This window comes from Styela clava, chromosome 15 (assembly GCF_964204865.1).
Source record: "Styela clava chromosome 15, kaStyClav1.hap1.2, whole genome shotgun sequence".
Taxonomy (NCBI): domain Eukaryota; kingdom Metazoa; phylum Chordata; class Ascidiacea; order Stolidobranchia; family Styelidae; genus Styela; species Styela clava.
In genome coordinates this window covers 8,406,532-8,420,098 of record NC_135264.1, presented here as the reverse complement: position 1 = coordinate 8,420,098, position 13,567 = coordinate 8,406,532, and the positions used below count along the sequence as shown (strand labels likewise).

General features: G+C 46.7%; 51 non-coding genes and 17 pseudogenes across 51 annotated transcripts; all 68 read left to right on the top strand.

Moving 5' to 3' along the window:
• The first annotated feature begins 24 nt into the window (after positions 1-24).
• LOC144416548 (5S ribosomal RNA) lies at positions 25-143 on the top strand. The gene has a single exon (XR_013472441.1). It is a non-coding gene; the product is annotated as a 5S ribosomal RNA (ribosomal RNA).
• An 81-nt stretch (positions 144-224) lies between these two features.
• LOC144417666 (5S ribosomal RNA) lies at positions 225-343 on the top strand (annotated as a pseudogene).
• Positions 344-424: 81 nt separating this feature from the next.
• On the top strand, positions 425-543 carry LOC144414596 (5S ribosomal RNA). Its single transcript, XR_013470486.1, has one exon. It is a non-coding gene; the product is annotated as a 5S ribosomal RNA (ribosomal RNA).
• A 65-nt stretch (positions 544-608) lies between these two features.
• LOC144412765 (5S ribosomal RNA) lies at positions 609-717 on the top strand (annotated as a pseudogene).
• Positions 718-802: 85 nt separating this feature from the next.
• Positions 803-921, top strand: LOC144414383 (5S ribosomal RNA). The gene has a single exon (XR_013470273.1). It is a non-coding gene; the product is annotated as a 5S ribosomal RNA (ribosomal RNA).
• An 81-nt stretch (positions 922-1,002) lies between these two features.
• On the top strand, positions 1,003-1,121 carry LOC144414682 (5S ribosomal RNA). Its single transcript, XR_013470571.1, has one exon. It is a non-coding gene; the product is annotated as a 5S ribosomal RNA (ribosomal RNA).
• An 81-nt stretch (positions 1,122-1,202) lies between these two features.
• On the top strand, positions 1,203-1,320 carry LOC144418358 (5S ribosomal RNA; annotated as a pseudogene).
• An 81-nt stretch (positions 1,321-1,401) lies between these two features.
• On the top strand, positions 1,402-1,520 carry LOC144416547 (5S ribosomal RNA). Its single transcript, XR_013472440.1, has one exon. It is a non-coding gene; the product is annotated as a 5S ribosomal RNA (ribosomal RNA).
• Positions 1,521-1,601: 81 nt separating this feature from the next.
• LOC144417665 (5S ribosomal RNA) lies at positions 1,602-1,720 on the top strand (annotated as a pseudogene).
• Positions 1,721-1,801: 81 nt separating this feature from the next.
• On the top strand, positions 1,802-1,920 carry LOC144414595 (5S ribosomal RNA). The gene has a single exon (XR_013470485.1). It is a non-coding gene; the product is annotated as a 5S ribosomal RNA (ribosomal RNA).
• Positions 1,921-2,001: 81 nt separating this feature from the next.
• On the top strand, positions 2,002-2,110 carry LOC144412764 (5S ribosomal RNA; annotated as a pseudogene).
• Positions 2,111-2,195: 85 nt separating this feature from the next.
• Positions 2,196-2,314, top strand: LOC144414382 (5S ribosomal RNA). Its single transcript, XR_013470271.1, has one exon. It is a non-coding gene; the product is annotated as a 5S ribosomal RNA (ribosomal RNA).
• Positions 2,315-2,395: 81 nt separating this feature from the next.
• Positions 2,396-2,514, top strand: LOC144414681 (5S ribosomal RNA). The gene has a single exon (XR_013470570.1). It is a non-coding gene; the product is annotated as a 5S ribosomal RNA (ribosomal RNA).
• An 81-nt stretch (positions 2,515-2,595) lies between these two features.
• Positions 2,596-2,713, top strand: LOC144418231 (5S ribosomal RNA; annotated as a pseudogene).
• An 81-nt stretch (positions 2,714-2,794) lies between these two features.
• On the top strand, positions 2,795-2,913 carry LOC144417103 (5S ribosomal RNA). The gene has a single exon (XR_013472996.1). It is a non-coding gene; the product is annotated as a 5S ribosomal RNA (ribosomal RNA).
• An 81-nt stretch (positions 2,914-2,994) lies between these two features.
• On the top strand, positions 2,995-3,112 carry LOC144412283 (5S ribosomal RNA; annotated as a pseudogene).
• An 81-nt stretch (positions 3,113-3,193) lies between these two features.
• Positions 3,194-3,312, top strand: LOC144415566 (5S ribosomal RNA). The gene has a single exon (XR_013471458.1). It is a non-coding gene; the product is annotated as a 5S ribosomal RNA (ribosomal RNA).
• An 81-nt stretch (positions 3,313-3,393) lies between these two features.
• LOC144418402 (5S ribosomal RNA) lies at positions 3,394-3,512 on the top strand (annotated as a pseudogene).
• Positions 3,513-3,593: 81 nt separating this feature from the next.
• Positions 3,594-3,712, top strand: LOC144417305 (5S ribosomal RNA). The gene has a single exon (XR_013473199.1). It is a non-coding gene; the product is annotated as a 5S ribosomal RNA (ribosomal RNA).
• Positions 3,713-3,793: 81 nt separating this feature from the next.
• LOC144416834 (5S ribosomal RNA) lies at positions 3,794-3,912 on the top strand. The gene has a single exon (XR_013472727.1). It is a non-coding gene; the product is annotated as a 5S ribosomal RNA (ribosomal RNA).
• Positions 3,913-3,993: 81 nt separating this feature from the next.
• Positions 3,994-4,112, top strand: LOC144414679 (5S ribosomal RNA). The gene has a single exon (XR_013470569.1). It is a non-coding gene; the product is annotated as a 5S ribosomal RNA (ribosomal RNA).
• Positions 4,113-4,193: 81 nt separating this feature from the next.
• On the top strand, positions 4,194-4,311 carry LOC144412163 (5S ribosomal RNA; annotated as a pseudogene).
• An 81-nt stretch (positions 4,312-4,392) lies between these two features.
• On the top strand, positions 4,393-4,511 carry LOC144414652 (5S ribosomal RNA). The gene has a single exon (XR_013470542.1). It is a non-coding gene; the product is annotated as a 5S ribosomal RNA (ribosomal RNA).
• An 81-nt stretch (positions 4,512-4,592) lies between these two features.
• Positions 4,593-4,701, top strand: LOC144412763 (5S ribosomal RNA; annotated as a pseudogene).
• An 85-nt stretch (positions 4,702-4,786) lies between these two features.
• LOC144414908 (5S ribosomal RNA) lies at positions 4,787-4,905 on the top strand. Its single transcript, XR_013470799.1, has one exon. It is a non-coding gene; the product is annotated as a 5S ribosomal RNA (ribosomal RNA).
• Positions 4,906-4,986: 81 nt separating this feature from the next.
• Positions 4,987-5,105, top strand: LOC144416613 (5S ribosomal RNA). Its single transcript, XR_013472506.1, has one exon. It is a non-coding gene; the product is annotated as a 5S ribosomal RNA (ribosomal RNA).
• Positions 5,106-5,186: 81 nt separating this feature from the next.
• On the top strand, positions 5,187-5,304 carry LOC144418230 (5S ribosomal RNA; annotated as a pseudogene).
• Positions 5,305-5,385: 81 nt separating this feature from the next.
• LOC144415565 (5S ribosomal RNA) lies at positions 5,386-5,504 on the top strand. Its single transcript, XR_013471457.1, has one exon. It is a non-coding gene; the product is annotated as a 5S ribosomal RNA (ribosomal RNA).
• Positions 5,505-5,585: 81 nt separating this feature from the next.
• Positions 5,586-5,704, top strand: LOC144418008 (5S ribosomal RNA; annotated as a pseudogene).
• An 81-nt stretch (positions 5,705-5,785) lies between these two features.
• Positions 5,786-5,904, top strand: LOC144415801 (5S ribosomal RNA). Its single transcript, XR_013471695.1, has one exon. It is a non-coding gene; the product is annotated as a 5S ribosomal RNA (ribosomal RNA).
• Positions 5,905-5,989: 85 nt separating this feature from the next.
• On the top strand, positions 5,990-6,108 carry LOC144415352 (5S ribosomal RNA). The gene has a single exon (XR_013471244.1). It is a non-coding gene; the product is annotated as a 5S ribosomal RNA (ribosomal RNA).
• Positions 6,109-6,193: 85 nt separating this feature from the next.
• LOC144415351 (5S ribosomal RNA) lies at positions 6,194-6,312 on the top strand. The gene has a single exon (XR_013471243.1). It is a non-coding gene; the product is annotated as a 5S ribosomal RNA (ribosomal RNA).
• An 81-nt stretch (positions 6,313-6,393) lies between these two features.
• On the top strand, positions 6,394-6,512 carry LOC144417409 (5S ribosomal RNA). The gene has a single exon (XR_013473302.1). It is a non-coding gene; the product is annotated as a 5S ribosomal RNA (ribosomal RNA).
• Positions 6,513-6,593: 81 nt separating this feature from the next.
• On the top strand, positions 6,594-6,712 carry LOC144418200 (5S ribosomal RNA; annotated as a pseudogene).
• An 81-nt stretch (positions 6,713-6,793) lies between these two features.
• LOC144414950 (5S ribosomal RNA) lies at positions 6,794-6,912 on the top strand. The gene has a single exon (XR_013470842.1). It is a non-coding gene; the product is annotated as a 5S ribosomal RNA (ribosomal RNA).
• An 81-nt stretch (positions 6,913-6,993) lies between these two features.
• Positions 6,994-7,102, top strand: LOC144412762 (5S ribosomal RNA; annotated as a pseudogene).
• An 85-nt stretch (positions 7,103-7,187) lies between these two features.
• Positions 7,188-7,306, top strand: LOC144415184 (5S ribosomal RNA). The gene has a single exon (XR_013471076.1). It is a non-coding gene; the product is annotated as a 5S ribosomal RNA (ribosomal RNA).
• Positions 7,307-7,387: 81 nt separating this feature from the next.
• On the top strand, positions 7,388-7,506 carry LOC144416736 (5S ribosomal RNA). The gene has a single exon (XR_013472629.1). It is a non-coding gene; the product is annotated as a 5S ribosomal RNA (ribosomal RNA).
• Positions 7,507-7,591: 85 nt separating this feature from the next.
• On the top strand, positions 7,592-7,710 carry LOC144416218 (5S ribosomal RNA). The gene has a single exon (XR_013472112.1). It is a non-coding gene; the product is annotated as a 5S ribosomal RNA (ribosomal RNA).
• Positions 7,711-7,791: 81 nt separating this feature from the next.
• LOC144414381 (5S ribosomal RNA) lies at positions 7,792-7,910 on the top strand. Its single transcript, XR_013470270.1, has one exon. It is a non-coding gene; the product is annotated as a 5S ribosomal RNA (ribosomal RNA).
• An 81-nt stretch (positions 7,911-7,991) lies between these two features.
• Positions 7,992-8,110, top strand: LOC144415697 (5S ribosomal RNA). Its single transcript, XR_013471590.1, has one exon. It is a non-coding gene; the product is annotated as a 5S ribosomal RNA (ribosomal RNA).
• An 81-nt stretch (positions 8,111-8,191) lies between these two features.
• Positions 8,192-8,310, top strand: LOC144416357 (5S ribosomal RNA). Its single transcript, XR_013472250.1, has one exon. It is a non-coding gene; the product is annotated as a 5S ribosomal RNA (ribosomal RNA).
• Positions 8,311-8,395: 85 nt separating this feature from the next.
• Positions 8,396-8,514, top strand: LOC144415350 (5S ribosomal RNA). Its single transcript, XR_013471242.1, has one exon. It is a non-coding gene; the product is annotated as a 5S ribosomal RNA (ribosomal RNA).
• Positions 8,515-8,595: 81 nt separating this feature from the next.
• On the top strand, positions 8,596-8,714 carry LOC144414380 (5S ribosomal RNA). Its single transcript, XR_013470269.1, has one exon. It is a non-coding gene; the product is annotated as a 5S ribosomal RNA (ribosomal RNA).
• Positions 8,715-8,795: 81 nt separating this feature from the next.
• On the top strand, positions 8,796-8,914 carry LOC144414651 (5S ribosomal RNA). The gene has a single exon (XR_013470541.1). It is a non-coding gene; the product is annotated as a 5S ribosomal RNA (ribosomal RNA).
• Positions 8,915-8,995: 81 nt separating this feature from the next.
• Positions 8,996-9,114, top strand: LOC144415904 (5S ribosomal RNA). The gene has a single exon (XR_013471798.1). It is a non-coding gene; the product is annotated as a 5S ribosomal RNA (ribosomal RNA).
• An 81-nt stretch (positions 9,115-9,195) lies between these two features.
• LOC144412143 (5S ribosomal RNA) lies at positions 9,196-9,316 on the top strand (annotated as a pseudogene).
• An 81-nt stretch (positions 9,317-9,397) lies between these two features.
• Positions 9,398-9,518, top strand: LOC144417413 (5S ribosomal RNA). Its single transcript, XR_013473306.1, has one exon. It is a non-coding gene; the product is annotated as a 5S ribosomal RNA (ribosomal RNA).
• An 81-nt stretch (positions 9,519-9,599) lies between these two features.
• On the top strand, positions 9,600-9,718 carry LOC144414379 (5S ribosomal RNA). The gene has a single exon (XR_013470268.1). It is a non-coding gene; the product is annotated as a 5S ribosomal RNA (ribosomal RNA).
• An 81-nt stretch (positions 9,719-9,799) lies between these two features.
• On the top strand, positions 9,800-9,918 carry LOC144417139 (5S ribosomal RNA). Its single transcript, XR_013473032.1, has one exon. It is a non-coding gene; the product is annotated as a 5S ribosomal RNA (ribosomal RNA).
• An 81-nt stretch (positions 9,919-9,999) lies between these two features.
• Positions 10,000-10,118, top strand: LOC144417601 (5S ribosomal RNA; annotated as a pseudogene).
• Positions 10,119-10,203: 85 nt separating this feature from the next.
• Positions 10,204-10,322, top strand: LOC144415349 (5S ribosomal RNA). Its single transcript, XR_013471241.1, has one exon. It is a non-coding gene; the product is annotated as a 5S ribosomal RNA (ribosomal RNA).
• Positions 10,323-10,403: 81 nt separating this feature from the next.
• On the top strand, positions 10,404-10,522 carry LOC144416050 (5S ribosomal RNA). The gene has a single exon (XR_013471944.1). It is a non-coding gene; the product is annotated as a 5S ribosomal RNA (ribosomal RNA).
• An 81-nt stretch (positions 10,523-10,603) lies between these two features.
• Positions 10,604-10,722, top strand: LOC144414378 (5S ribosomal RNA). Its single transcript, XR_013470267.1, has one exon. It is a non-coding gene; the product is annotated as a 5S ribosomal RNA (ribosomal RNA).
• Positions 10,723-10,803: 81 nt separating this feature from the next.
• On the top strand, positions 10,804-10,922 carry LOC144415903 (5S ribosomal RNA). Its single transcript, XR_013471797.1, has one exon. It is a non-coding gene; the product is annotated as a 5S ribosomal RNA (ribosomal RNA).
• An 81-nt stretch (positions 10,923-11,003) lies between these two features.
• On the top strand, positions 11,004-11,122 carry LOC144415690 (5S ribosomal RNA). The gene has a single exon (XR_013471583.1). It is a non-coding gene; the product is annotated as a 5S ribosomal RNA (ribosomal RNA).
• An 81-nt stretch (positions 11,123-11,203) lies between these two features.
• LOC144417550 (5S ribosomal RNA) lies at positions 11,204-11,322 on the top strand (annotated as a pseudogene).
• Positions 11,323-11,403: 81 nt separating this feature from the next.
• LOC144414377 (5S ribosomal RNA) lies at positions 11,404-11,522 on the top strand. The gene has a single exon (XR_013470266.1). It is a non-coding gene; the product is annotated as a 5S ribosomal RNA (ribosomal RNA).
• An 81-nt stretch (positions 11,523-11,603) lies between these two features.
• LOC144414375 (5S ribosomal RNA) lies at positions 11,604-11,722 on the top strand. The gene has a single exon (XR_013470264.1). It is a non-coding gene; the product is annotated as a 5S ribosomal RNA (ribosomal RNA).
• An 80-nt stretch (positions 11,723-11,802) lies between these two features.
• LOC144414374 (5S ribosomal RNA) lies at positions 11,803-11,921 on the top strand. The gene has a single exon (XR_013470263.1). It is a non-coding gene; the product is annotated as a 5S ribosomal RNA (ribosomal RNA).
• An 81-nt stretch (positions 11,922-12,002) lies between these two features.
• Positions 12,003-12,121, top strand: LOC144415695 (5S ribosomal RNA). Its single transcript, XR_013471588.1, has one exon. It is a non-coding gene; the product is annotated as a 5S ribosomal RNA (ribosomal RNA).
• Positions 12,122-12,202: 81 nt separating this feature from the next.
• On the top strand, positions 12,203-12,321 carry LOC144416356 (5S ribosomal RNA). The gene has a single exon (XR_013472249.1). It is a non-coding gene; the product is annotated as a 5S ribosomal RNA (ribosomal RNA).
• Positions 12,322-12,406: 85 nt separating this feature from the next.
• Positions 12,407-12,525, top strand: LOC144415348 (5S ribosomal RNA). Its single transcript, XR_013471240.1, has one exon. It is a non-coding gene; the product is annotated as a 5S ribosomal RNA (ribosomal RNA).
• Positions 12,526-12,606: 81 nt separating this feature from the next.
• LOC144415753 (5S ribosomal RNA) lies at positions 12,607-12,725 on the top strand. Its single transcript, XR_013471646.1, has one exon. It is a non-coding gene; the product is annotated as a 5S ribosomal RNA (ribosomal RNA).
• Positions 12,726-12,806: 81 nt separating this feature from the next.
• Positions 12,807-12,925, top strand: LOC144414373 (5S ribosomal RNA). The gene has a single exon (XR_013470262.1). It is a non-coding gene; the product is annotated as a 5S ribosomal RNA (ribosomal RNA).
• Positions 12,926-13,006: 81 nt separating this feature from the next.
• LOC144415902 (5S ribosomal RNA) lies at positions 13,007-13,125 on the top strand. The gene has a single exon (XR_013471796.1). It is a non-coding gene; the product is annotated as a 5S ribosomal RNA (ribosomal RNA).
• An 81-nt stretch (positions 13,126-13,206) lies between these two features.
• Positions 13,207-13,325, top strand: LOC144415576 (5S ribosomal RNA). Its single transcript, XR_013471468.1, has one exon. It is a non-coding gene; the product is annotated as a 5S ribosomal RNA (ribosomal RNA).
• An 81-nt stretch (positions 13,326-13,406) lies between these two features.
• LOC144417398 (5S ribosomal RNA) lies at positions 13,407-13,525 on the top strand. Its single transcript, XR_013473291.1, has one exon. It is a non-coding gene; the product is annotated as a 5S ribosomal RNA (ribosomal RNA).
• Positions 13,526-13,567: the final 42 nt, after the last annotated feature.

The following is a 13,567-nucleotide window of genomic DNA, read 5'->3' as shown; positions in this document are numbered from 1 at the left end:
AGCCGAATAGACTACTACTTTATCGCCTACAACCATACCACGTTGAATGTACCCGATCTTGTTCGATCTCGGAAGTTAAGCAATGTCGGGCTTGGTTAGTACTTGCATGGGTGACCGGCTGGGAATACCGAGTGTCGTAGGCTTTTCGTCGCCGTTTCATTCGATTTTACTCTGTTTTCTAACAACTGCGAAATACAAATAGCCGAATAGACTACTACTTTATCGCCTACAACCATACCACGTTGAATGCACCCGATCTCGTTCAATCTCGGAAGTTAAGCAATGTCGAGCTCGGTTAGTACTTGCATGGGTGACCGGCTGGGAATACCGAGTGTCGTAGGCTTTTCGTCGCCGTTTCATTCGATTTTGCTCTGTTTTCCAACAACTGCGAAATACAAATAGCCGAATAGACTACTGTTTTATCGCCTATAACCATACCACGTTGAATGCACCCGATCTCGTTCGATCTCGGAAGTTAAGCAATGTCGGGCTCGGTTAGTACTTGCATGGGTGACCGACTGGGAATACCGAGTGTCGTAGGCTTTTTGTCGCGCTCTGTTTTCCAACAACTGCGATATACAAATAGCCGAATAGACTACTACTTTATCGCCTACAACCATACCACGTTGAATGCACCCGATCTCGTAAGTTAAGCAATGTCGGGCTCGGTTAGTACTTGCATGGGTGACCGGCTGGGAATACCGAGTGTCGTAGGCTTTTTTTTCGTCGCCGTTCCATTCGTTTTTGCTCTGTTTTCCAACAACTGCGAAATACAAATAGCCGAATAGACTACTACTTTATCGCCTACAACCATACCACGTTGAATGCACCCGATCTCGTTCGATCTCGGAAGTTAAGCAATGTCGGGCTCGGTTAGTACTTGCATGGGTGACCGGCTGGGAATACCGAGTGTCGTAGGCTTTTCGTCGCCGTTTCATTCGATTTTGCTCTGTTTTCCAACAACTGCGAAATACAAATAGCCGAATAGACTACCACTTTATCGCCTACAACCATACCACGTTGGATGCACCCGATCTCGTTCGATCTCGGAAGTTAAGCAATGTCGGGCTCGGTTAGTACTTGCTTGGGTGACCGGCTGGGAATACCGAGTGTCGTAGGCTTTTCGTCGCTGTTTCATTCGATTTTGCTCTGTTTTCTAACAATTGCGAAATACAAATAGCCGAATAGACTACTACTTTATCGCCTACAACCATACCACGTTGAATGCACCCGATCTCGTCGATCTCGGAAGTTAAGCAATGTCGGGTTCGGTTAGTACTTGCGTGGGTGACCGGCTGGGAATACCGATTGTCGTAAGCTTTTCGTCGTCGTTTCATTCGATTTTGCTGTGTTTTCTAACAACTGCGAAATACAAATAGCCGAATAGACTACTACTTTATCGCCTACAACCATACCACGTTGAATGTACCCGATCTTGTTCGATCTCGGAAGTTAAGCAATGTCGGGCTTGGTTAGTACTTGCATGGGTGACCGGCTGGGAATACCGAGTGTCGTAGGCTTTTCGTCGCCGTTTCATTCGATTTTACTCTGTTTTCTAACAACTGCGAAATACAAATAGCCGAATAGACTACTACTTTATCGCCTACAACCATACCACGTTGAATGCACCCGATCTCGTTCAATCTCGGAAGTTAAGCAATGTCGAGCTCGGTTAGTACTTGCATGGGTGACCGGCTGGGAATACCGAGTGTCGTAGGCTTTTCGTCGCCGTTTCATTCGATTTTGCTCTGTTTTCCAACAACTGCGAAATACAAATAGCCGAATAGACTACTGTTTTATCGCCTATAACCATACCACGTTGAATGCACCCGATCTCGTTCGATCTCGGAAGTTAAGCAATGTCGGGCTCGGTTAGTACTTGCATGGGTGACCGACTGGGAATACCGAGTGTCGTAGGCTTTTTGTCGCCGTTTCATTCGATTTTGCTCTGTTTTCCAACAACTGCGATATACAAATAGCCGAATAGACTACTACTTTATCGCCTACAACCATACCACGTTGAATGCACCCGATCTCGTAAGTTAAGCAATGTCGGGCTCGGTTAGTACTTGCATGGGTGACCGGCTGGGAATACCGAGTGTCGTAGGCTTTTTTTTCGTCGCCGTTCCATTCGTTTTTGCTCTGTTTTCCAACAACTGCGAAATACAAATAGCCGAATAGACTACTACTTTATCGCCTACAACCATACCACGTTGAATGCACCCGATCTCGTTCGATCTCGGAAGTTAAGCAATGTCGGGCTCGGTTAGTACTTGCATGGGTGACCGGCTGGGAATACCGAGTGTCGTAGGCTTTTCGTCGCCGTTTCATTCGATTTTGCTCTGTTTTCCAACAACTGCGAAATACAAATAGCCGAATAGACTACCACTTTATCGCCTACAACCATACCACGTTGGATGCACCCGATCTCGTTCGATCTCGGAAGTTAAGCAATGTCGGGCTCGGTTAGTACTTGCTTGGGTGACCGGCTGGGAATACCGAGTGTCGTAGGCTTTTCGTCGCTGTTTCATTCGATTTTGCTCTGTTTTCTAACAATTGCGAAATACAAATAGCCGAATAGACTACTACTTTATCGCCTACAACCATACCACGTTGAATGCACCCGATCTCGTCGATCTCGGAAGTTAAGCAATGTCGGGTTCGGTTAGTACTTGCGTGGGTGACCGGCTGGGAATACCGAGTGTCGTAAGCTTTTCGTCGTCGTTTCATTCGATTTTGCTGTGTTTTCTAACAACTGCGAAATACAAATAGCCGTATAGACTACTACTTTATTGCCTACAACCATACCACGTTGAATGCACCCGATCTTGTTCGATCTCGGAAGTTAAGCAATGTCGGGCTTAGTTAGTACTTGCATGGGTGACCGGCTGGGAATACCGAGTGTCGTAGGCTTTTCGTCGCCGTTTCATTCGATTTTGCTCTGTTTTCTAACAACTGCGAAATACAAATAGCCGAATAGACTACTACTTTATCGCCTACAACCATACCACGTTGAATGCACCCGATCTCGTCGATCTCGGAAGTTAAGAAATGTCGGGTTCGGTTAGTACTTGCGTGGGTGACCGGCTGGGAATACCGAGTGTCGTAAGCTTTTCGTCGTCGTTTCATTCGATTTTGCTGTGTTTTCTAACAACTGCGAAATACAAATAGCCGAATAGACTACTACTTTATCGCCTACAACCATACCACGTTGAATGCACCCGATCTTGTTCGATCTCGGAAGTTAAGCAATGTCGGGCTTGGTTAGTACTTGCATGGGTGACCGGCTGGGAATACCGAGTGTCGTAGGCTTTTCGTCGCCGTTTCATTCGATTTTGCTCTGTTTTCTAACAACTGCGAAATACAAATAGCCGAATAGACTACTACTTTATCGCCTACAACCATACCACGGTGAATGCACCCGATCTCGTTCGATCTCGAAAGTTGAGCAATGTCGGGCTCGGTTAGTACTTGCATGGGTGACCGGCTGGGAATACCGAGTGTCGTAAGCTTTTCGTCGTCGTTTCATTCGATTTTGCTGTGTTTTCTAACAACTGCGAAATACAAATAGCCGAATAGACTACTACTTTATCGCCTACAACCATACCACGTTGAATGCACCCGATCTTGTTCGATCTCGGAAGTTAAGCAATGTCGAGCTTGGTTAGTACTTGCATGGGTGACCGGCTGGGAATACCGAGTGTCGTAGGCTTTTCGTCGCCGTTTCATTCGATTTTGCTCTGTTTTCTAACAACTGCGAAATACAAATAGCCGAATAGACTACTACTTTATCGCCTACAACCATACCACGTTGAATGAACCCGATCTCGTTCGATCTCGGAAGTTAAGCAATGTCGGGCTCGGTTAGTACTTGCATGGGTGACCGGCTGGGAATACCGAGTGTCGTAGGTTTTTCGTCGCCGTTTCATTCGATTTTGCTCTGTTTTCCAACAAATGCGAAATACAAATAGCCGAATAGACTACTACTTTATCGCCTACAACCATACCACGTTGGATGCACCCGATCTCGTTCGATCTCGGAAGTTAAGCAATGTCGGGCTCGGTTAGTACTTGCTTGGGTGACCGGCTGGGAATACCGAGTGTCGTAGGCTTTTCGTCGCCGTTTCATTCGATTTTGCTCTGTTTTCTAACAATTGCGAAATACAAATAGCCGAATAGACTACTACTTTATCGCCTACAACCATACCACGTTGAATGCACCCGATCTCGTCGATCTCGAAAGTTAAGCAATGTCGGGTTCGGTTAGTACTTGCGTGGGTGACCGGCTGGGAATACCGAGTGTCGTAAGCTTTTCGTCGTCGTTTCATTCGATTTTGCTGTGTTTTCTAACAACTGCGAAATACAAATAGCCGAATAGACTACTGTTTTATCGCCTATAACCATACCACGTTGAATGCACCCGATCTCGTTCGATCTCGGAAGTTAAGCAATGTCGGGCTCGGTTAGTACTTGCATGGGTGACCGGCTGGGAATACCGAGTGTCGTAGGCTTTTTGTCGCCGTTTCATTCGATTTTGCTCTGTTTTCCAACAACTGCGATATACAAATAGCCGAATAGACTACTACTTTATCGCCTACAACCATACCACGTTGAATGCACCCGATCTCGTAAGTTAAGCAATGTCGGGCTCGGTTAGTACTTGCATGGGTGACCGGCTGGGAATACCGAGTGTCGTAGGCTTTTTTTTCGTCGCCGTTCCATTCGTTTTTGCTCTGTTTTCCAACAACTGCGAAATACAAATAGCCGAATAGACTACTACTTTATCGCCTACAACCATACCACGTTGAATGCACCCGATCTCGTTCGATCTCGGAAGTTAAGCAATGTCGGGCTCGGTTAGTACTTGCATGGGTGACCGGCAGGGAATACCGAGTGTCGTAGGCTTTTCGTCGCCGTTTCATTCGATTTTGCTCTGTTTTCCAACAACTGCGAAATACAAATAGCCGAATAGACTACTACTTTATCGCCTACAACCATACCACGTTGGATGCACCCGATCTCGTTCGATCTCGGAAGTTAAGCAATGTCGGGCTCGGTTAGTACTTGCTTGGGTGACCGGCTGGAAATACCGAGTGTCGTAGGCTTTTCGTCGCTGTTTCATTCGATTTTGCTCTGTTTTCTAACAATTGCGAAATACAAATAGCCGAATAGACTACTACTTTATCGCCTACAACCATACCACGTTGAATGCACCCGATCTCGTCGATCTCGGAAGTTAAGCAATGTCGGGTTCGGTTAGTACTTGCGTGGGTGACCGGCTGGGAATACCGAGTGTCGTAAGCTTTTCGTCGTCGTTTCATTCGATTTTGCTGTGTTTTCTAACAACTGCGAAATACAAATAGCCGAATAGACTACTACTTTATCGCCTACAACCATACCACGTTGAATGCACCCGATCTTGTTCGATCTCGGAAGTTAAGCAATGTCGGGCTTGGTTAGTACTTGCATGGGTGACCGGCTGGGAATACCGAGTGTCGTAGGCTTTTCGTCGCCGTTTCATTCGATTTTGCTCTGTTTTCTAACAACTGCGAAATACAAATAGCCGAATAGACTACTACTTTATCGCCTACAACCATACCACGGTGAATGCACCCGATCTCGTTCGATCTCGAAAGTTGAGCAATGTCGGGCTCGGTTAGTACTTGCATGGGTGACCGGCTGGGAATACCGAGTGTCGTAGGCTTTTCGTCGCCGTTTCATCCGATTTTGCTCTGTTTTCTAACAACTGCGAAATACAAATAGCCGAATAGACTACTACTTTATTGCCTACAACCATACCACGTTGAATGCACCCGATCTCATTCGATCTCGGAAGTTAAGCAACGTCGGGCTCGGTTAGTACTTGCATGGGTGACCGGCTGGGAATACCGAGTGTCGTAGGCTTTTTTTTCGTCGCCGTTCCATTCGTTTTTTCTCTGTTTTCTAACAACTGCAAAATACAAATAGCAGAACAGACTACTACTTTATCGACTACAACCATACCACGTTGAATGCACCCGATCTCGTTCGATCTCGGAAGTTAAGCAATGTCGGGCTCGGTTAGTACTTGCATGGGTGACCGGCTGGGAATACCGAGTGTCGTAGGCTTTTCTTTCGTCGCAGTTCCATTCGTTTTTGCTCTGTTTTCTAACAACTGCAAAATACAAATAGCAGAACAGACTACTACTTTATCGACTACAACCATACCACGTTGAATGCACCCGATCTCGTTCGATCTCGGAAGTTAAGCAATGTCGGGCTCGGTTAGTACTTGCATGGGTGACCGGCTGGGAATACCGAGTGTCGTAGGCTTTTCGTCGCCGCTTCATTCGATTTTGCTCTGTTTTCCAACAACTGCGAAATACAAATAGCCGAATAGACTACTACTTTATCGCCTACAACCATACCACGGTGAATGCACCCGATCTCGTTCGATCTCGGAAGTTAGGCAATGTCGGGCTCGGTTAGTACTTGCATGGGTGACCGGCTGGGAATACCGAGTGTCGTAGGCTTTTCGTCGCCGTTTCATTCGATTTTGCTCTGTTTTCCAACAACTGCGAAATACAAATAACCGAATAGACTACTACTTTATCGCCTACAACCATACCACGTTGAATGCACCCGTTATCGTTCGATCTCGGAAGTTAAGCAATGTCGGGCTCGGTTAGTACTTGCTTGGGTGACCGGCTGGGAATACCGAGTGTCGTAGGCTTTTCGTCGCCGTTTCATTCGATTTTCCTCTGTTTTCCAACAACTGCGAAATACAAATAGCCGAATAGACTCCTACTTTATCGCCTACAACCATACCACGTTGAATGCACCCGATCTCGTTCGATCTCGGAAGTTAAGCAATGTCGGGCTCGGTTTGTACTTGCATGGGTGACCGGCTGGGAATACCGAGTGTCGTAGGCTTTTCGTCGCCGTTTCATTCGATTTTGCTCTGTTTTCCAACAACTGCGAAATACAAATAGCCGAATAGACTACTGCTTTATCGCCTACAACCATACCACGTTGAATGCACCCGATCTCGTAAGTTAAGCAATGTCGGGCTCGGTTAGTACTTGCATGGGTGACCGGCTGGGAATACCGAGTGTCGTAGGCTTTTTTTTCGTCGCCGTTCCATTCGTTTTTGCTCTGTTTTCCAACAACTGCGAAATACAAATAGCCGAATAGACTACTACTTTATCGCCTACAACCATACCACGTTGAATGCACCCGATCTCGTTCGATCTCGGAAGTTAAGCAATGTCGGGCTCGGTTAGTACTTGCATGGGTGACCGGCTGGGAATACCGAGAGTCGTAGGCTTTTCGTCGCCGTTTCATTCGATTTTGCTCTGTTTTCCAACAACTGCGAAATACAAATAGCCGAATAGACTACTACTTTATCGCTTACAACCATACCACGTTGAATGCACCCGATCTCGTTCGATCTCGGAAGTTAAGAAATGTCGGGCTCGGTTAGTACTTGCATGGGTGACCGGCTGGGAATACCGAGTGTCGTAGGCTCTTTTTTCGTCGACGTTCCCTTCGTTTTTTCTCTGTTTTCTAACAACTGCAAAATACAAATAGCAGAACAGGCTACTACTTTATCGACTACAACCATACCACGTTGAATGCACCCGATCTCGTTCGATCTCGGAAGTTAAGCAATGTCGGGCTCGGTCAGTACTTGCATGGGTGACCGGCTGGGAATACCGAGTGTCGTAGGCTTTTCGTCGCCTCTTCATTCGATTTTGCTCTGTTTTCCAACAACTGCAAAATACAAATAGCCGAATAGACTACTATTTTATCGCCTACAACCATACCACGTTGAATGCACCCGATCTCGTTCGATCTCGGAAGTTAAGCAATGTCGGGCTCGGTTAGTACTTGCATGGGTGACCGGCTGGGAATACCGAGTGTCGTAGGCTTTTCGTCGCCGTTTCATTCGATTTTGCTCTGTTTTCTAACAACTGCGAAATACAAATAGCCGAATAGACTACTACTTTATCGCCTACAACCATACCACGGTGAATGCACCCGATCTCGTTCGATCTCGGAAGTTAAGCAATGTCGGGCTCGGTTAGTACTTGCATGGGTGACCGGCTGGGAATACCGAGTGTCGTAGGCTTATCGTCGCCGTTTCATTCGATTTTGCTCTGTTTTCCAACAACTGCGAAATACAAATAGCCGAATAGACCACTACTTTATTGCCTACAACCATACCACGTTGAATGCACCCGATCTCGTTCGATCCCGGAAGTTAAGCAATGTCGGGCTCGGTTAGTACTTGCATGGGTGACCGGCTGGGAATACCGAGTGTCGTAGGCTTTTTTTTCGTCGCCGTTCCATTCGTTTTTTCTCTGTTTTCTAACAACTGCAAAATACAAATAGCAGAACAGGCTACTACTTTATCGACTACAACCATACCACGTTGAATGCACCCGATCTCGTTCGATCTCGGAAGTTAAGCAATGTCGGGCTCGGTTAGTACTTGCATGGGTGACCGGCTGGGAATACCGAGTGTCGTAGGCTTTTCGTCGCCTCTTCATTCGATTTTGCTCTGTTTTCCAACAACTGCAAAATACAAATAGCCGAATAGACTACTACTTTATCGCCTACAACCATACCACGTTGAATGCACCCGATCTCGTTCGATCTCGGAAGTTAAGCAATGTCGGGCTCGGTTAGTACTTGCATGGGTGACCGGCTGGGAATACCGAGTGTCGTAGGCTTTTCGTCGCCGTTTCATTCGATTTTGCTCTGTTTTCCAACAACTGCGAAATACAAATAGCCGAATAGACTACTACTTTATCGTCTACAACCATACCACGTTGAATGCACCCGATCTCGTTCGATCTCGGAAGTTAAGCAATGTCGGGCTCGGTTAGTACTTGCATGGGTGACCGGCTGGGAATACCGAGTGTCGTAGGCTTTTCGTCGCCGTTTCATTCGATTTTGCTCTGTTTTCCAACAACTGCGAAATACAAATAGCCGAATAGACTACTACTTTATCGCCTACAATCATACCACGTTGAATGCACCCGATCTCGTTCGATCTCGGAAGTTAAGCAATGTCGGGCTCGGTTAGTACTTGCATGGGTGATCGGCTGGGAATACCGAGTGTCGTAGGCTTTTTGTCGCCGTTTCATTCGATTTTGCTCTGTTTTCCAACAACTGCAAAATACCAATAGCCGAATAGACTACTACTTTATCGCCTACAACCATACCACGTTGAATGCACCCGATCTCGTTCGATCTCGGAAGTTAACAGCAATGTCGGGCTCGGTTAGTACTTGCATGGGTGATCGGCTGGGAATACCGAGTGTCGTACGCTTTTTGTCGCCGTTTCATTCGATTTTGCTCTGTTTTCCAACAACTGCAAAATACCAATAGCCGAATAGACTACTACTTTATCGCCTACAACCATACCACGTTGAATGCACCCGATCTCGTTCGATCTCGGAAGTTAACAGCAATGTCGGGCTCGGTTAGTACTTGCATGGGTGACCGGCTGGGAATACCGAGTGTCGTAGGCTTTTCGTCGCCTCTTCATTCGATTTTGCTCTGTTTTCCAACAACTGCAAAATACAAATAGCCGAATAGACTACTACTTTATCGCCTACAACCATACCACGTTGAATGCACCCGATCTCGTTCGATCTCGGAAGTTAAGCAATGTCGGGCTCGGTTAGTACTTGCATGGGTGACCGGCTGGGAATACCGAGTGTCGTAGGCTTTTCGTCGCCGTTTCATTCGATTTTGCTCTGTTTTCTAACAACTGCGAAATACAAATAGCCGAATAGACTACCACTTTATCGCCTACAACCATACCACGGTGAATGCACCCGATCTCGTTCGATCTCGAAAGTTAAGCAATGTCGGGCTCGGTTAGTACTTGCATGGGAGACCGGCTGGGAATACCGAGTGTCGTAGGCTTATCGTCGCCGTTTCATTCGATTTTGCTCTGTTTTCCAACAACTGCGAAATACAAATAGCCGAATAGACCACTACTTTATTGCCTACAACCATACCACGTTGAATGCACCCGATCTCGTTCGATCCCGGAAGTTAAGCAATGTCGGGCTCGGTTAGTACTTGCATGGGTGACCGGCTGAGAATACCGAGTGTCGTAGGATTTTTTTTCGTCGCCGTTCCATTCGTTTTTTCTCTGTTTTCTAACAACTGCAAAATACAAATAGCAGAACAGGCTACTACTTTATCGACTACAACCATACCACGTTGAATGCACCCGATCTCGTTCGATCTCGGAAGTTAAGCAATGTCGGGCTCGGTTAGTACTTGCATGGGTGACCGGCTGGGAATACCGAGTGTCGTAGGCTTTTCGTCGCCTCTTCATTCGATTTTGCTCTGTTTTCCAACAACTGCAAAATACAAATAGCCGAATAGACTACTACTTTATCGCCTACAACCATACCACGTTGAATGCACCCGATCTCGTTCGATCTCGGAAGTTAAGCAATGTCGGGCTCGGTTAGTACTTGCATGGGTGACCGGCTGGGAATACCGAGTGTCGAAGGCTTTTCGTCGCCGTTTCATTCGATTTTGCTCTGTTTTCCAACAACTGCGAAATACAAATAGCCGAATAGACTACTACTTTATCGCCTACAACCATACCACGTTGAATGCACCCGATCTCGTTCGATCTCGGAAGTTAAGCAATGTCGGGCTCGGTTAGTACTTGCATGGGTGACCGGCTGGGAATACCGAGTGTCGTAGGCTTTTCGTCGCCGTTTCATTCGATTTTGCTCTGTTTTCCAACAACTGCGAAATACAAATAGCCGAATAGACTACTACTTTATCGCCTACAATCATACCACGTTGAATGCACCCGATCTCGTTCGATCTCGGAAGTTAAGCAATGTCGGGCTCGGTTAGTACTTGCATGGGTGATCGGCTGGGAATACCGAGTGTCGTAGGCTTTTTGTCGCCGTTTCATTCGATTTTGCTCTGTTTTCCAACAACTGCAAAATACCAATAGCCGAATAGACTACTACTTTATCGCCTACAACCATACCACGTTGAATGCACCCGATCTCGTTCGATCTCGGAAGTTAAGCAATGTCGGGCTCGGTTAGTACTTGCATGGGTGACCGGCTGGGAATACCGAGTGTTGTAGGCTTTTCGTCGCCGTTTCATTCGATTTTGCTCTGTTTTCCAACAACTGCGAAATACAAATAGCCGAATAGACTACTACTTTATTGCCTACAACCCTACCACGTTGAATGCACCCGATCTCGTTTGATCCCGGAAGTTAAGCAATGTCGGGCTCGGTTAGTACTTGCATGGGTGACCGGCTGGGAATACCGAGTGTCGTAGGCTTTTCGTCGCCTCTTCATTCGATTTTGCTCTGTTTTCCAACAACTGCAAAATACAAATATCCGAATAGACTACTACTTTATCGCCTACAACCATACCACGTTGAATGCACCCGATCTCGTTCGATCTCGGAAGTTAAGCAATGTCGGGCTCGGTTAGTACTTGCATGGGTGACCGGCTGGGAATACCGAGTGTCGTAGGCTTTTCGTCGCCGTTTAATTCGATTTTGCTCTGTTTTCCAACAACTGCGAAATACAAATAGCCGAATAGACTACTACTTTATCGCCTACAACCATACCACGTTGAATGCACCCGATCTCGTTCGATCTCGGAAGTTAAGCAATGTCGGGCTCGGTTAGTACTTGCATGGGTGACCGGCTGGGAATACCGAGTGTCGTAGGCTTTCGTCGCCTCTTCATTCGATTTTGCTCTGTTTTCCAACAACTGCAAAATACAAATAGCCGAATAGACTACTACTTTATCGCCTACAACCATACCACGTTGAATGCACCCGATCTCGTTCGATCTCGGAAGTTAAGCAATGTCGGGCTCGGTTAGTACTTGCATGGGTGACCGGCTGGGAATACCGAGTGTCGTAGGCTTTTCGTCGCCGTTTCATTCGATTTTGCTCTGTTTTCTAACAACTGCGAAATACAAATAGCCGAATAGACTACTACTTTATCGCCTACAACCATACCACGGTGAATGCACCCGATCTCGTTCGATCTCGGAAGTTAAGCAATGTCGGGCTCGGTTAGTACTTGCATGGGTGACCGGCTGGGAATACCGAGTGTCGTAGGCTTATCGTCGCCGTTTCATTCGATTTTGCTCTGTTTTCCAACAACTGCGAAATACAAATAGCCGAATAGACCACTACTTTATTGCCTACAACCATACCACGTTGAATGCACCCGATCTCGTTCGATCCCGGAAGTTAAGCAATGTCGGGCTCGGTTAGTACTTGCATGGGTGACCGGCTGGGAATACCGAGTGTCGTAGGCTTTTTTTTCGTCGCCGTTCCATTCGTTTTTTCTCTGTTTTCTAACAACTGCAAAATACAAATAGCAGAACAGGCTACTACTTTATCGACTACAACCATACCACGTTGAATGCACCCGATCTCGTTCGATCTCGGAAGTTAAGCAATGTCGGGCTCGGTTAGTACTTGCATGGGTGACCGGCTGGGAATACCGAGTGTCGTAGGCTTTTCGTCGCCTCTTCATTCGATTTTGCTCTGTTTTCCAACAACTGCGAAATACAAATAGCCGAATAGACTACTACTTTATCGCCTACAACCATACCACGTTGAATGCACCCGATCTCGTTCGATCTCGGAAGTTAAGCAATGTCGGGCTTGGTTAGTACTTGCATGGGTGACCGGCTGGGAATACCGAGTGTCGAAGGCTTTTCGTCGCCGTTTCATTCGATTTTGCTCTGTTTTCCAACAACTGCGAAATACAAATAGCCGAATAGACTACCACTTTATCGCCTACAACCATACCACGTTGAATGCACCCGATCTCGTTCGATCTCGGAAGTTAAGCAATGTCGGGCTCGGTTAGTACTTGCATGGGTGACCGGCTGGGAATACCGAGTGTCGTAGGCTTTTCGTCGCCGTTTCATTCGATTTTGCTCTGTTTTCCAACAACTGCGAAATACAAATAGCCGAATAGACTACTACTTTATCGCCTACAATCATACCACGTTGAATGCACCCGATCTCGTTCGATCTCGGAAGTTAAGCAATGTCGGGCTCGGTTAGTACTTGCATGGGTGATCGGCTGGGAATACCGAGTGTCGTAGGCTTTTTGTCGCCGTTTCATTCGATTTTGCTCTGTTTTCCAACAACTGCAAAATACCAATAGCCGAATAGACTACTACTTTATCGCCTACAACCATACCACGTTGAATGCACCCGATCTCGTTCGATCTCGGAAGTTAAGCAATGTCGGGCTCGGTTAGTACTTGCATGGGTGACCGGCTGGGAATACCGAGTGTTGTAGGCTTTTCGTCGCCGTTTCATTCGATTTTGCTCTGTTTTCCAACAACTGCGAAATACAAATAGCCGAATAGACTACTACTTTATTGCCTACAACCCTACCACGTTGAATGCACCCGATCTCGTTCGATCCCGGAAGTTAAGCAATGTCGGGCTCGGTTAGTACTTGCATGGGTGACCGGCTGGGAATACCGAGTGTCGTAGGCTTTTCGTCGCCGTTTAATTCGATTTTGCTCTGTTTTCCAACAA